At 44.1% G+C, this 17,007-nt stretch overlaps 1 protein-coding gene and 1 long non-coding RNA gene across 2 annotated transcripts in view; one reads left to right on the top strand and one right to left on the bottom strand.

Annotated features, from left to right (window-relative positions):
- Positions 1-17,007, top strand: part of CDH10 (cadherin 10) — a 376,032-nt gene that overhangs the window by 121,225 nt on the left and 237,800 nt on the right. The gene's annotated exons all lie outside the window — the stretch shown is intronic.
- On the bottom strand, positions 12,003-14,329 carry LOC310681644. Its single transcript, XR_014513438.1, has 3 exons — positions 14,306-14,329; positions 13,991-14,142; positions 12,003-12,386 (listed from the first exon to the last, which is right to left on the bottom strand). It is a non-coding gene; the product is annotated as an uncharacterized lncRNA (long non-coding RNA).

Consider the following 17,007-nt stretch of genomic DNA (forward strand, 5'->3'; position numbering starts at 1 on the left):
CATCAAGGGCAGGGCTACTGCATTTTTTGGTTGTTTTATCTCAATGGACATAGGATGCACTTGTGAAGCAGCTACAACATGCTGCCTCAAGGACAAGGGTCGGGGAAGCAATAAAATCCAAATGTGGGGCACCTGACCTCTCTTGTACAGTGTTGATTACTGAAATTTCAAACTCAGCTTCTCCTGTCTTCATATTCGCAAAGAAACAAAGGTATGTTTTGTAGCTAAGGCTGCAATCCCATGCAATTGCATGGAACTCAATGGGACTTATCTTTCAGTTGAGAAGGGGGGGGGGATTAGATTCAGTTTGTATTTATATTTAAAGGCAAACCTGCCTAATTTGCACTTCCTAAAATAATGAAAGAGACAAAGCAAAACTAACCTTTGAATTTTGCAACGCAATTCTCCAGCAATGCATACAAGAATGCATAAAGAAAATTAAAGAAAATAAATTAAAAGGTTTATTATATATTAGCCAGGATGCAAGGGAGCCCAGGTGTTCAGTGTAGGCCAGCCCACAAAGCACGAACAGAGTTTAGGCTGAGCTTTTCAGAGCGTTGTATAAGTTGCACAGCTAAAGAATGTGCTTGTATTTATATTTTACTAAAAACAAATTCTAGCAACGATGCAAAAGTGCTAGCTTTACACACACACAAATCTGACTGCTGGTCCAGATTGCAGAGAACTGGCCCCAACTACACTCTTACATGCACAAAAGCTTGTTTTTCTTCCATTTACTATCATTACAGGCAAGGTTTTGAAATATATACAGAAATACACAGACACCTGCAGAGAGAGAGAGAGAGACAGATAGATCAGCAGGTGAAAATCCTGTTCTATAAAGCTATACTGACCTTTTCAGTATTCTTTGTATTAATGGGTGCCCACTCATGTACTTTGCTTTTACAATGCTTGAAACCAGCGAAAGATAAAAGGGAAAAGATGGTTGGCCTATCAAAACACATCATACTTAAAAGGTTAACATGGTACGAAGCATAAATTTTATGAAGTTTTTAAACTTTTTATCCTTCTTCCCAAGGACGAGAGCTATAAGTAAAATGAGAAATAGATCAAAAACATTCAAGAAAACTCTTGGGATTTCTTTTCCCTTCACCAGATGTTCTTTGCTGAGAGTTTTGTTTTTTTTAATGTGATTTTCTCCAAGTAAGTAAATATATCTGTTTACACAGAGGATGCATTGCAGGGGGTTGGTCTAGAAGACCCTTGGGGTCCCTTCCAACACTGCAGTTCTTTGAAAGCTGTAATCAGGGAAGGGCCATAATTCAGTGTTATACTTCAGTCCCCAACATCTTCAGGTACGACTGGGCAAGAACCTGGATAGGAATCCTGGAGAGCCAATTGCAGTCGGTGTAAATTATCCTGAACTAAATGAACTATTGGTTTGACCATTTAAAGATGTTTTGATTACTCTTTGTGTGCTGTGTATTAGTAACCTATATAAGCTTTGTTCTGATGTACCTAAGGGCAACCCTTCTAACTAGCAGCATAGCAGCTGCTAGGGAAGGCTGCCCTATTGCAGTAGCTCTAATAAACCAGGTTCCTACAGGATGCTAAGACTGTTGGTTCTCTTATTATTTATACCCCACCCATCTGATTGTGTTTCCCCAGCTGCCCTGGGCGGCTCCCAACAGAATATTAAAAACATGATGAAACATCAAACATTAAAAACCCTAAACAGGGTTGCCTTCAGGTGTCTTCTAAAAGTCAGATATTTGTTTATTCCCTTGACATCTTATGGGAGGGCATTCCACAGGGTGGGCGCCACTACCAAGAAGACGCTCTGCCTGGTTCCCTGTAACCTCACTTCTCTCAGTGACGGAACCGCCAGAAGGCCCTCAGAGCTGGACCTCAGTGTCCGGCCTGAACGATGGGGGTGGAGATGCTCCTTCAGGGGCCGAGGCCATTTATGGCTTTAAAGGTCAGTGCCAACACTTTGAATTGTGCTCAGAAACGTACTGGGAGCCAATGTAGGTCTTTCAGGACTGGTGTTATATGGTCTCGGCAGCCACTCCCAGTCACCAGTCTAGCTGCTGCAATCTGGATTAGTTGTAGTTTCTGGGTCACCTTCAAAGGCAGCCCCACGTTGAGCGCATTGCAGTAGTCCAAGCGGGAGATAACTAGAGCATGCACCGCTCTGGTGAGACAGTCTGTGGGCAGGTAGCCTGCATATTTAAAGTTGTTCCCTCACCTGGGCTAGAACAAGGTGCTGTAGAAGTGAATTCTTACCACAGCAACAACATAGCTGCTGCTGCCTCAGTGCAGAGGCAAAAACCTGTGATACTACCCCAAGAGAGGGTGTCTGATAAGCTTTGGATCACTTGTCTGCCAAGCTTTCCAAATCGTCCCTTGAGCCCTTTTAGGTTTCTGAAATTCCACAGGATTTACATAATGCCTTTTAGAATGTCTGGATATGCTGGGGGAAGAGGCTCCCATACCTTTAATCGTTTTGTAGGAGAGGACAATTTGACAGCTCGTCATACAGGAGGGAGAACAGTTGTGCCTGCAGAAATTTCCTCATATTGACAGGGTGCACGAGCTTTGTCGTTCTGTAGATCTGGTCACATTAACCCCATCGTACAACCGAGCAGCTTTGCTATGTACTATAAACACATCGGATGCTTTAGAGAAACTCCTGAAACATTCTTTCTTTTAGGCCTTAAGACCATTTAAGGGATGACAGGATTTATCCAACCCTTTGATTAAGTCAAAGCTTCATTTCTTTGTGTTTGTGTGCATGCATGTGTCAGGGGAGGGGGGAGAGAAATCTGCTTGCTGTTTAGTGCGCACCATGTTCAAGGTGCAGTATTTGATTATTGCTCAGAGCGGCACATCTTCTCAAATCAGCACTGCAGCTTCAGAGAAGGAAAGAGCTGAACACAAACACTTACTTCCTTCTCCTTCTATTCTCCCCACCACCACCATCACATGCACCCCTTTCCTTTCTTCTGTGCCAACTGAAGAGGCTTTTGGGATTCAGGCTGCAGTCTCTGTTTTTGCCCATTACAATTTATGTCATAGGAACTCATAGATGGTGCAGTAATCATTTTTATTCTTGTAGTGTCTTACATACAGCCAGAATTGGCCTTAGGAAAAGTTATAGGTCCATGCTTCAAACTTATTAGAACTGAAGTCTATTGCCAACTCCATTAACTTCTTTAAATCAAAGCTATAATTAAAGTCGCGGACATGTCTCCATATACCTTCAGTGTGCCAGTTATTTTCTTTTTTTCTTTTTTCAGTATGAGTCAGTGGCTACATTATAGATTTGTGCTGTACAGAATTACTGTATTAGCCGTAGTCATATTTATTGACTTTTATGTCTAAATAGGAGAGCTGAAGGCTATTATACGTATTGAAGTTTGGGAGAAGAAATGAAGGCAGTTTGACCATTCCTTCACAGGGCTGGCAATTCCATGCTATCTCTTCAGCTACAGATTAGCCATTCCCTCTGAAATGTAAAGTGGGTGGCATAAAAAAATGAAGGGAAGCAGTCAGTTTAGGCTCTATTTACTGAATGTCTCTTGAGGTGTGTGTGGGGAGAGAGCCTCGCTCCCCGATAGAGCACATTTGTGCGCATGTGCGCGCAAAGTCCCTGGTCCAATAGTTGGCATTTCCAGTGAAAGGATCTTAGATAAGGAGGCTAAGAAAAGAAAGGACCCCAGAGAGATGTAGCCTAATAGATCAATAGGCTGCATCAAGGGTAAAGTGAGAAGGGGTCGACTCCTGCCCATACATTGGGTTCAACAGTAACAGCTTGTCATATGTTGTCATACATGTGGAGGAAAATCTTAAGCACATTGCAGAGTTACCAAAAATAGACCAGAGGCAATAGTACTTCATTCAGCACAGCTTTACTTGTGCTGAAGGCAAATGTAGTGTAATGGTTATCAAATCCAATACAATCAGGATTGGCTCAGTCCACACAAAAATCCAGCTGCAGCATTTATAAACTTAACTCATAATAAGACTAAACCTTAGCACTAAACATCCTATGTACAGAAACACCACACCAGAAGGAAGAGAGAGAAAGAGAAAAGTAAGACCCCGGGCTCCTTTTGGCCTCTATTTCTAGTCAGCATGACTCTGCAGAATAGAGATAAGAGAACTATTTCAAAGCAGCTTCCCAGAAGGTATAACCCAAACAATCATTAACCCTTCTGCCTCTGCTTCTCTCACACAGAGGTGCCTCTAGTAGTTTCTTGTATTAATCAGAATAGGAAAGAATAGGAAAGATCTTTACACTTGAGATCAATACTTTCTGCACTAAGAAATGCGAACTGACACAGCTTCCATGTTCAGTCCCACTCTTAACGTGTAACTGGACACACCTCTATTTTCTTCCAAAAAATGGATGCCCACTTATTCCACTGTAGAGGGGACATAGTCCACAATTTACAGCTCTGTGTGCGAGCGGCCTTCCTCCACCCAGCAGTTTCATGCAGATGTTGAAACAGTTCAATAAAATCGAACCTTGAGAAACTCTACTTAGAAGGCTCCACAGGACCAAAGAGCACTCCACAAGCAGCACCCTCTGGAAATGACTATCCAAGTGGGTCTGCAACCACCGCAAATTGGTGCCACCTGCCTCCAACACAGACGGTTGCTTTAGAAGGATACCATGGTCAACGGTATTAAAAGCTGCTGAGGGACTGAGGAGAATTAACAAGGACACATTTTCCCTAACTCTCTCCTGACTGGTCATCAAACTGGGCATCCAAAGAAGTTACTGGGCCAAAACCTCAATTGAAATGGATCTAGAAAACCAGTTTCCTCCAAGAGGACCTGGATCCGGTTCATGAACACCTGCTCAAGAACCTTGCCCAAGAAGAAGAGATTTGCAACTGGTGGCTACTTAGATTTTCTGAATTCAGGAAGGGTTTCTTGAGAAGCGGTTGTACTGCTGCCTCCTTCAAGCAGGCAGGAGCCGCCGCTACTCATAAGGAGGCATCAATCTCTTCCCTGGCCCAGCCAGCTGTCCCCTTCCTGCTACTCTGTGTCAGTCAAGAGGGGCAAGAGTGATGTAGTCACCTGGACCGATCCCAGCACCATGGCCTTACTATCCAGGATAACAGGACTTAACAGTTCATCTCTCATCTTGTTTCCTTGCCAGAAGCTCTGGGGTATAAGGTAAAAAAGTGGCCAGCATGACTAAACGGCTGCTGGTGCAACAGAGTACTGTGACAGAAACCAGAATGCATGGAAATGCTGTTTACCTTCCTGCCACAGCAGTACCTATTTCTCTACTTGCACTAGCATGCTTTCGAACTGCTAGGTTGGCAGGAGCTGGGACAGAGTAACAGGAGCTCACCCCATCACACAGATTCAAACCACCGACCTTCTGATCGGCAAGCCTAAGGGGCTCAGTGGTTTATACCACAGTGCCACCTGTGTCACCAGGGAGCCAAACAGGCTGCACAAAGTAGGAGAGGGCACCCAGGGATGATCCTGTCAATGGTCTGAGCTGCTCGGATGTTCCAGAGGTAAGCCAGGGCTTTGACTGGTGCACCAGTCATATCAGCCAAAAAAATCCCCCAGAGATATCTGGAAATCCACTGGATTCATCAGCCTCTGAAGGCAGACCACCTTCTTGGTCTGCCGCCTCTGCAGAGGGGGAAATGTGCTGACTGGAGGTGGAGAAATATGCTGCCTCTCTGTGAGACCAGAGAAGGTAGGACTAGCAATTAATTTCTCCTGACGTGGGAAGGTTTTATTTGGTTCTGATACAGAAGCTGGTGAGACAGAGCAAGCATGTATTCTGCTTGAGAAGCGGTATGGTAGAATAAACATGTCATTAATGCTGTAGTTGATCTAACTTAATTAATTTACTGTGAAATGTAATTAATACTGCTATATATCAGTACTAATCTTAACTTTCGGAGCCACAAACTGAGATGAATATATAAAATGCGCACCTTCAGTTAATGTGATGAAACTTAAGGCTGTTAGCTTAATACTCACTTACCTGCGAGTAAGCCTCTTTGAACTCAGTAGAACTACTGAGTAGAAATGCATGTGTTTGTGCTGTAAATTTGGGACATCATAACATCTAATCAGATATATAACTCAATCTCAGCTATTCTTTTTCTGTGGTTCATTGATGCTTCCAATATTTCATTTCAGATTTGTGTCTGTTCCCACAGTGTTACATGACTCCAGAACTCGTTTCATCCCCACAGAAATCCAAATGCATTGTTTTGCATTTTATAGGAGAACACTGTACATTGCAATTATCAATCCAATGTCATTTTGGCATTTCTGTATAATACATCACTGCCACAGCTTTGCAATCCAATATGAGAACAGAACATAATACCTGTAGAACTAATTCTAGCAAAAATATGAACAGGCATCAATAATGGTTTGAAGTGACTGGATTTCTCTGGAGCAACCTTCTTCCTTATGAGCAATGTCAATGAGACATAGTGTTCAGCAGGTTAATGCCTCCTAAATCAATTATCTGTAATGGTGGTCAAAAGTTTCAATGAATTAATTTGACCACCGTTATGGATAATGTATTGAAGGCAGATTAATCTCTCAGTCATTTCATACATCATGTGAATTAATTAATCTGAATAGGGATTCAACATGTTGTTTCTATATCCACTGTAGGAAATGTGGTTTGATTTAGCGGATCAAACTCATGAATGTCAGCAAGCGCACATCTTCCATTTGTTTAACATCTTTTCACATTGCAACAAAGCTGCACATTAATGTTTGCTGCACTAATCCATTGCACCTGTCTTTTTATTTTTATTCTTCCTTGTAAGGAAACAGTTTTTAATGAACTTTGGGTACAGGTCTATTTGGGGAAAAGTGGGAGGCACATTTTACTACTGCTGTTACTCATCCTACTATTACTAGACTATAAAATAGTAATAGTAATGTACTTCCTTCACTATAGCGCTATATTTTGTTGAAGAGTAAAACCACTTGAGGACTTTTAGAAACAGTACCACTAGACTTTTGGAAAAAAAAAAAAATCTCTCCAAGTTAAAACCTACTTTATGCATATATATATATATCTCACATCACTTCCCTTGTCTTTAGGACAAAAAGGATTACTTAGCAACAGTCATTCGGAGATGCATCACAGAAAGGAAAACTGTTAACAAACTGGATATTTTTCATATATATCCAGTTTGCTAACAGCTTTCCCATATATATATGGGTGTGGGTGTTTGGGTGCCCTGTACACAATTAAAAAGATAGCAGCTTCCTACTGAAAATGTATCATACTGAAATGGGAGGGGAGGAAATGGATAAATATATGAAATATAATTAAACATGCCAGTAAGGGGGGGGGGGTTATATTAAAAAGCATATGACTTTTTTTACCCTATAGATGTTTCTCTTTTAATTACAGCAATAAGTTATTACCAAAATAGAATATTCTTTAATAGCTTCACCTGTGCACATAGTAGCATTAATTGCTATTTATAAAGTTCCTATCATCTAGGGATGCTTCCAGACTAATTATCATCTGAATGCCTCCCCTGGTTTTGGAGTTCTGAATTACAGGAACTTGTTGTCAAATGGGCACTTATGCATTAGGAACTCTGCTCTTGATCATAAGATGGTGTTGTTTTAGTATTCCTTATAACTGTTTGCTTTGTTTCCTTTGTTTTGATGTGTTTTAATAATTTCATAAACTGTTTTCTTAAAGAATATAGAATCATAGAATTGTAGATTTGGGAGGGCACACAAGGGTCATCTAGTCTATGCCCCTGCAATGTAAGAATCTCAACTAAAGCATCCATGACAGGTGGCCATCCAGCCTCTGCTTAAAAACCTCCACAGTGGCCTTTCAGACATCTCTGAAAGTGTGCAGATGCCCTTCAGTTATTGATGCTAAAGGTAAAGGTAAAGGTACCCCTGCCCGTACGGGCCAGTCTTGCCAGACTCTAGGGTTGTGCGCCCATCTCACTCAAGAGGCCGGGGGCCAGCGCTGTCCGGAGACACTTCCGGGTCACGTGGCCAGTGTGACATCACTGCTCTAGCGAGCCAGCGCAGCACACGGAAACACCGTTTACCTTCCCGCTAGTAAGCGGTCCCTATTTATCTACTTGCACCCGGGAGTGCTTTCGAACTGCTAGGTTGGCAGGCGCTGGGACCGAACAGCGGGAGCGCACCCCACCGCGGGGATTCGAACCACCGACCTTTCAATCGGCAAGCCCTAGGCACTGAGGCTTTAACCCACAGCGCCACCCGCGCCCCCATATTGATGCTAAACAAACACTAAATAAAATGTGGGTTGTAATCAAGCAGTCAAGGCACAAACGGGATAGGGGATGGAAGAGATAGGATTTTTATTTTTAAGAAAGATGCCACATAGATGATAATTCTTGTCTATTCCAATTGCCGCAATAAGAGATTAGTGCCTGCGACCCGCTCCTGGCTCCTGCCCAACACATGCAGACAGACGTTCTTACTTATGAGTAAGCAAGAGACCTTTGAGGAAAAAGGTGTATTGAATTGACAGCAGGCTCAGGGCTCAGGAGTTATAATTCAGGAGTTCAAGAGCAGAGCAAGAAGTTCAGAACTGGATGGTGACAATAAAGATGTCCCAACAAGTTTCCGTACCCCTCCTGCCAAGCTTTTACAGGCAACCTATGACGTGCATTTAAGTTCCTTCTGTATCAGAAGATGGAGGGGTGGACCACCAGATGTTGCTCAACTCCAATCATCCTTGGCCATTGGGCCATGCTGACTAAGGCTGATGGGAGTTGAACAGCATCAGGAAGTCCACAGGTCCCCTGCCTTATTCTGTAAGTATAACTCACCCATCATTCTATCTAAGTGTTACCATGGACCAGAATGTCCTTCATAGATAAAGTTCATAGCTCATCATCAAAAGTGAAAAGAAAAAGGAGATCATACTGAACTTCAGAACTTCTTCTCTAACCACAAGGAGGAAAGTTCAGGGAAGAGATTATTTTGTAGTACAGTGGAACCTCAGTTCTCAAATGTTTCCGTTGACGAAAGTTTCGGAACCCGAATGCCGAAAACCGGGAAATAACTGCTTTGGTTTTTGAATGATTTTCAGAAGCTGAACGTGCCACGCGGCTTCCGTTTTGAGTTTCGCTATTGTATTGAGGCTTCCACTTTCAGTTTTTGGTTTCGGAAGTCAAATGGTCTTCTGGAACGGATTACATTTGAAAACTGAAGTTCCACTGTAACCCTAGTGATGAAGCACTGTTATGATTAACCAAACCTGCAAGATTGGATGCTGTTTTGACAATTTGTGAAGGAAGGGGGGTGCGAAATACAGTTTCAAATGGCTGTGGCTCGCTGTTGTCTTCTGCTACTAAAACCAAATGCAGAGAAAAGAGCAGAGTATCTAGTCCATACGCCAGAAACTTTTTTTTTCAGATGTGAACAGATTGCAAAAACCTGTGCACAGATGACATCCCATGTTTAAACAAAAGTAGCGAGAAGTGTGAATTTCGCCCACCCCCAGCGCTCTCTCTCTCTCTCTCTGTGATTTTAACATGGATGCGTGATTACAACAAATGTCAATAGTTGGCAATGCATCCAGAAATAAGACTGGTAGCATTCGTAATGGCATTATAATGTTCAGAGTGTATGACTGTAAGTGTATCACTTTGTCTGAGTACCTAGTTGGAGCTTTAAGGGCCATTACAAATGGATTTCATGTTATTGCCTCATTGTAAAAGGGTTGCAGTGTAAAGGGAAAAACTCAAAGACTGTTGCCTAAATAAGAGACGAGGAAAACAGAGGTGATCATTAGCTCACTGTTAATGGCAAAAACAGTGCTGATTTACTGGAAACTTCCATTGGCATAATGAATTTGGTAATGTGCCTTATGAAATCTGAAGGTTTTCTCTGTTTACTCCCAAATGCTGTTTTTAGGTTTTCACCTTCCCAAATGTTCAAAACATGTTACGAAAACAATAAATGTCACAAAACTAATTCCAATTAGCAATGAAATATAAGCCATAGTTCCACAATATTGAAATGTTACATGGAATCAACATATGCATAGGATTAACTAGATATAAGGTGACTGCAGATTTTTCTATGAGAGAGAATGGTGTTGGAGAATAATGTACCCCTCACCCAGAACTGCACGCTAGGAAGCACATCTCCCATGGAAGTGGGGTGGAACTTTTTGCTGATGTCCTGTAAGAAATTATTTCACAATGTTGGGCAAGATCCCTTTAAATCCAAGAACTAGCAGGGGTAAAATGTAGGGCTCACATCACAAACCCTATCTGTTTTATACTGACTACACTGGCTATCTATTTGTTCCCAGGTGCAATTCTCAAAGTGCTGGTTTTGGCCTATAAAACCCAAAAATATTATTTATTATTAATTGAATTTATATACTGCCCTATACCTGGGGGGGGGGTCTCAGGGCGGTTCACAGAAATGGCTTCAGGTTTCCCCAAATACCACCTTTCTTCATTCAATTCTTCTTGAGAATCAAAATCTTCCACAGAGGCCCTTCTCCCTGTCCCTAAGGTATTTGTAAGGTGACATTGTGGCTTTTGGGGGTTGCTTTCATTGCTTAGCTTGGTTACAACTTTTTGTTTTTAATCAGCCTTTTGAGTCCTAGATATTTTGGCCACTACATTCCCTATTTGTACTGTACAAGTTTTTCCCCCCTCTCTTTTTCCTTTACAGTGGTGCCCCGCAAGACAAATGCCTCGTAAGATGGAAAACCCGCTAGACGAAAGGGTTTTCTGTTTTGGAGGTGCTTCGCAAAATGAATTTGCTATGGGCTTGCTTCACAAGACGAAAATGTCTTGCGAGTTCTGCGGGGGTTTTCTCCCTCCCCCCCTTTTTCCCCAGCCCCTAAGCCGCTTAACAGCTGTTCTCTAAGCCGCTTAACAGCTGATCTAAGCCGCTTATCAGCTGATCCACTAAACCGCTAATAGCCTTTTAGCAGCTAATCCGCTAATCCCTTAATAGCTGCTAATCCCTTAATAGCCGCTAATAGCCGCTAAACCGCTAATAGCGCTAATCGCGCTAATCCGCTAATGGGCTTGCTTCGCAAGACGAAAAAAACCGCAAGACGAAGAGACTCGCGGAACGGATTCTTTTCGTCTTGCGAGGCACCACTGTACTATTTTTTATTGTATGGCGGTCTGGTCTCCTTCAAAAGGAAGAACAGGACAGAAATTACAATGAATTAATAGGTTTCCAGTTATCTGCCTTCCACCCAGAAATTCCAAGCCTCAGTCCCTGATTTCAAGTCTCCTGGCAAGCACCCAAATATCTGGGTCTGCCCTCTCACTGCCACTACTATTGATGGGTTCCACTCTGTCCTGTCCTGATGTCCCTTCTCTGCCTCATCCTTGTTCCACTCTCCCTTTCCATGCATCTCTAGGGGACTAGCTGTTATAAAAGCATTTAATTTGTATTTAACCTAGAAGGCTTTTAGGAGGGAAACATATTTCAACTACAATGTGCTCTGGCACAGAACGAAGACTCTGCCTGCAGCAAGAGAGCCAGAGAGTTGTGGGAAATGTCTGTGAACTGCAAAGAGCAGCTGGATCAGAGCTGGTGGAGTGGGGGAAGAATTAGGACTGGGGTTTTTTTGTGGGCGAGTCCAGTGTTCTCTAGTTTTGAATACTTGCAAGGGAAGTGGAAGAATTACAGTGGTACCTCGGGTTACGAACTTAATTCGATCCAGAGGTCTGTTCTTAACCCAAAACCGTTCTTAACGTGAGGTGCGCTTTCACTATTGAGGCCTCCCGCCCCCAGCGCGTGATTTCCGTTCTCATCCTGGGACAAAGTTCTCAACCCGAGGTACTACTTCCGGGTTAGCGGAGTTTGTAACCCGAAGTGTTTGTAGCCCAAAGCGTTTGTAACCCGAGGTACTACTGTACTCAATTTCTGACAAGAAGTTCGGGGATTCAGAATTAGGGGGAAGAAACAACAACTGCCCTTTAAGACCTTCTTTGTGTGGGAATGGAAGGGCAGATGAAGCCTGTTTGGCAAAAAGACGACTCTGCATGTGTTCAGAGGCACTTTTAATATATTCCTGTAGGCGAGTAGCTACCCTTGTTGACCCTTGACCCTTGTTATGTTCCCCAGGTTAGTATCTCCCTTCTTTTCTTCTGTGCAGGCACTTTCATTCTTTCAAATCTGTCTGCTGTTCATTTTCAAGTTTTCCCATTATGACTGTTGCTAAAGCAGTTCTTGGGCAATTGCAAAACAAGGCCCTATGTTGAACAGTCAATTGTCTCGCAAAAGTACTTCTCCAGGTGCTGGTGAAAAGACACGAAGGCACAAAGAGTGCACAAAGGATTTCTATAGCAGTCTTTCTTGGTGACGGGAGTACGATGCTGTGTTAGGCAGAAATTGCCTCTCTGACATAGTAAGCCTGTAGCATCTCATGTCTAAGGAGATGACAATGGATAGTTCAAGTCGGAAGATATATGCTTGTTTTGAAGAAAAGCACTCCTTAGAACAATTCATGCCTGGATTAGCAGTTTTTAACTGCATTGGTAATAACATAGCTCAAACTGCAGGATACAGTGTGTGTGCATATGTGCACACACACACATGCACAGAAAGGAGGGAGGGAGAGAGAGAGAAGGCTGGAGTAGTGCACTAGTTATTTATTTTTTATTTCAACTCTTTATACCCCACCTTAGAAAACAAACAAACAAAAAACTTCAGGGCACCTTAAAGCAAACATGAAAAAGTGACAAATCAATAGCAAACAACGATGGCTTTCGAAAGCCAGAGAAAGCGGGTAAAATTAGAGCTGTGGTGGAAATGTCTTTTGTGACAATGCATTGAGTAGGCTAGAGCAGGGTGAAATAAAAACTCCCCCCCCCAAAAAAAAAAGTGGGGAGGAAAAGGGTTCTCCAAAATTTTCAGGAAGAGGCAGCATTGCTGCTTTACCTGACTTAACCTTAGCGCTGCGGACAGCAATGCACCTGCTTCAAGCAGTAGCAAACTTTTGTTTGGGTAGAGGGGAAACAATAAACCACATATTGAGGTACAAACTCAGAACACCACAAAAGTTAGGTAAGCACCCCACCAATGAGAAGTTCACCATTTCCCCCACACACCTTGATCATTTTTGAATGCAAATTGCCTCATTTACTGATGAATAATGGTCAAAGAAACAAATGTGGGAGGTTTTTGTTTGTTTTTTGTCACAGCACCAGTATAGACAAACTCAGAAACCCCAAGGTTTGTGGAAATATGAAAGAATGTTCAAGGGGTAACCCAAAATGCAGTGAACCCCTCAAAAACCCACTAAGAATTGAACACAATTTATAGACACAGAATGCTGATGGGTCGTTTGGTGGTGGTGCCATGCAGAGTGATGGGTCATCATGAACAAGGGGGGAATGGAATAGGTAAAGGTAAAAGACCCCATGACAGTTAAGTCCAGTCAAAGGTGACTATGGGGTTGCAGTGCTCATCTCGCTTTTAGGCCAAGTGAGCTGGTGTTTGTCCACAGAGCTTTCCAGGTCATGTGGTCAGCAGGACTAAACTGCTTCTAGTGGTGCAACAGAACATCGTGACAGAAACAAGAGCGCACAGAAATGCATTTTACCTTCCAGCCACAGCAGTATGTGTTTATGTACATGCAGTGGTGTGCTTTTGAACTGCTAGGTTGGCAGGAGCTGGGACAGAGCAACTGGAGCTCACCCCGTCATGGGGATTCGAGTCATCAACCTTCCGATCGGCAAGCCCAAGAGGCTCAGTGGTTTAGACCACAGTGCCACCTGGAATGGAATGGACTGTTACGGGGGTGGGCCTGGCTGATAGTGAACAGCAGCACACCATATTCTTTGTTGCATTTCCCACTTGTTCTTTGATTAACATTATATATGGCCTCTGCTAGAGGAATATGTGAAGGAAATCCAGCTTTGAATTGGTGACTTGTAAATGAATTGGCAAACTGCCAGCGCAGTGATCTTTCTTCGAGGGGAAGATGCTGTATGGGAAATATGGAATGCATAAGGCCTAAAGAAATATTTACCTGTTACCCCAACAAATCAGAAGAATTTCCAGCCCACCTACAAGCTTGTGACTGGCTGCTCATTTGCCTCCTGCTGTTTGTGTTAAGGGCTGACCTTTCATTCTGTATAATCCATGAGGCATCAGGTTGCTTTTCTTGGCCACAATTGGCAGCTGCACAATTGAGACAATGCCGCACAATTAATCAGCAGTTCAGCTTCCTTGTTTGCTAATGCATACCAAGTGTATACCAAATAATTGAGCAATCAATTATTTTTGTGAAAGGGTACTGAGTCTACTTGGATTTTGGTGCAAAGCCTTCACATTTTACACACACCTACAAAGTCTTTATGTTCTCCATATGCTGAAATTCAAGGCCTGGTTGCAATGTATGGGTTCGGCCTCTCCTGTGAAGTTTGTAAGCAGTGGTGTAGAATCAGTTCCTGCGCCCGGGGCAAGGTGCAAAAGGTCCGGGGCCCACAAGAAGCTCCACCAGCCACTTCCCCCAGCCCCTGAAAAAGTACTGTCGTGCTTTAATAACCCTGGGTTATCAATCATTTTTTAAACTTACTAGTGAGAAGGACAACAGCCACAAGCCCTTTGATACCACTCGTCCCAGCCTCACAAAGTGGTGTTGGGTTGGCGGGACAGCATGAGGATCCAAAAGCGCAGGACCCTGTAAAGAAGGAACTTAACTGCATTTCAGTCTTGCATCTTCCCTCTGACCTGCACATGGCCTGATTGTGCTGACAGCCCTTGACAGTGCAGCCTCACAATCCCTGCCATGACTCGAGCGAAGCCCCGGTTTGCATCAGGAGCTGGCCTTGTGAGAAACAGCACCAGAGCTGCTGCTGGCATGACGGGAAGGGGCTGTGAGTCAGTGGGAGAGCATCCACTCTGCTTGCAAAAGGTCTCAGGCTCCATCCCTGGCATTTCCAGGTAAGGCGGTGTTCCTTCTGGTGTGCCCCACCAGGCAGCTGCCTGCTCTCTTTAATTCCCTCATATTGGATTCTGTTCAGATGTATATTGGCAACATGTGCAGTTACTGTCTCAGCATCAATATATTGTATCTGTCTTTCAAATAGAACTGTTGCATGTGTTCCAACCATCCCTGTTGACCAGGGACTATCCCTGTTGAGCAGCTCCTATCTCTGGCAAAATCTTGATCTCCCTGCTCCTCTTTTCTTCGAAAGGTGGCTTTCAATGTTTCGTGTTAGTTGGTAGCGTTCTGATCCAGAATCCAGCTGACTTGCTTCTCCAGGGACTCTCAGTGTTAAATCTCCGTGGGTTGGATGCATCTTGTCTTAGTGCGCACCCATATGAGCGCCTGCAAATGTGTGCAAAAGCACCACGCAGTGCACAGCCTGCCATTCCCCCACAAAACCCTGCAAGTGCTTAGGCATATTCTGAACTGTTGATACCATCTTGCCAACCGGAGATGTTTTGCAAATCCCTTTACCCAAAAAGAACAAACGCTCTCTTGGCTTTTAAAAACCAGCAGAAAACAGGCTGCTGCAGAGGAAAAGAATCTGCCATATAACCAGGCAGAGGAGTGCATTCAAGCCTGGCAAAAGAGGTGGTTCTATGGTTTGAAGCATTTCTCATTTAATGTTTTATTATGTTTTTATATAATGTATTTTTCTGTATATAAGACGCTCCATGTATATTTTGGGAGACTCAAATTTAAGAAATTTGCACTATGCACTATCCATGTATAAGGCCCCCCCCTTTTTAGCTTAACTTTTAAAGAAAAAAACATGTTGTCAGGGGTTCAGGAGCAGAGTCACAGGAGAGGGAAGAAACGGAGAGCGAGGGGGAGGAGTCGGAAGGAAATGTCAGCGGCGACAGTAGTCCGAGGTCTCTGAGTCTCTCCAGTGACTCGGAGGATTCACAGAAAGGGGCCCCCATGGTCAGGGCAAGGGGGACACCTCGGGAAGAAGGGGCCAGAGGGGACTCAGAGAGTAACAGCTGGAAATCCGGACCAGCTTCCCCCCCAGAGTGCAGTAGGGGGGAGGAGTCCAAGGCATCGGGATCAGGGAGCGCGCAGGCAGAGGGAGAGCGTGAAGCAGGAGTGGCCACACCCTCGTCAGGGAGCGAGGAAACGGTCATCAGGAAAGTTAAACGCGCGCGCGCGCCAAGTTCAAATGTACAGGAGGGCGGCAAGGTGGGCAGCCCGGGTAGGGAGCCAGGTCCTAAAGCCCGCCGAAGAGAGGGGGAGGAGTCAGAGGGGTCCAGCTCTGCGTCAGAAGAGTCCAGGAGGGAAGAGACCCCGGGGGGTAGTAAGACCCAGAGGAAGAGAGAGAGAAGGAGGAGGTGGAGTAAGATTAGAGTTTTAAGCTGGTGCACAGGGGGCGGAGATCCAGATAGAGCTTCGCCGGTCTAAAGCTCAGACGTAGAGCTGGGACGCTGAGATTTGTAAATGGAGACTATTCTTCAATAAAGACTTTGATACTGTACTACCGGCTAGCGTTGGTCCTTGGTGAGCTGGGACCCGGAGCCAGCTCTGACACATGTCATGATAAAACATAAAACATTAAAAACTTCCCTAAACAGGGTCACCTTCAGATGTCTTCTAAAAGTCAGATAGTTGTTTACTTCCTTGACATCTGATGGGAGGGCATTCCACAGGGCAGGCGCCACTACTGAGAAGGCCCTCTGCCTGGTTCCCTGTAATCTCACTTCTCGCAGTGAGGGAACTGCCAGAAGGCCTTCAGAGCTGGACCTCAGTGTCCGGGCTGAACTGGATCCCTGTGAGATCGTGCCTAGGTTCCAGCATCCTGTTTTCTCTGCGGCCAACAGAGAAGCCTGGACTGAGCTCAGCTTGTTTGCATATGCTCATCTTGCTTCTCCTTTTTATGCAACAGGCTGGTTTCCTTGGAAGCTGCTGAACATCTGTACAAGGGCAGGGATGGCAGTTGCTCGATGGACTCGTAGCTCACATCATCACACTGTCCCCTGAGCCTTGAGGGAAAGTAAAGCGAAGCAGCTTCCCTACAGCTTCCCTGTGGCAAGCGGGTGATGAAAACACTTCTCCTGCAC

Source organism: Podarcis tiliguerta (genome assembly GCF_965153285.1).
Source record: "Podarcis tiliguerta genome assembly, chromosome: 7".
Lineage (NCBI taxonomy): Eukaryota > Metazoa > Chordata > Lepidosauria > Squamata > Lacertidae > Podarcis > Podarcis tiliguerta.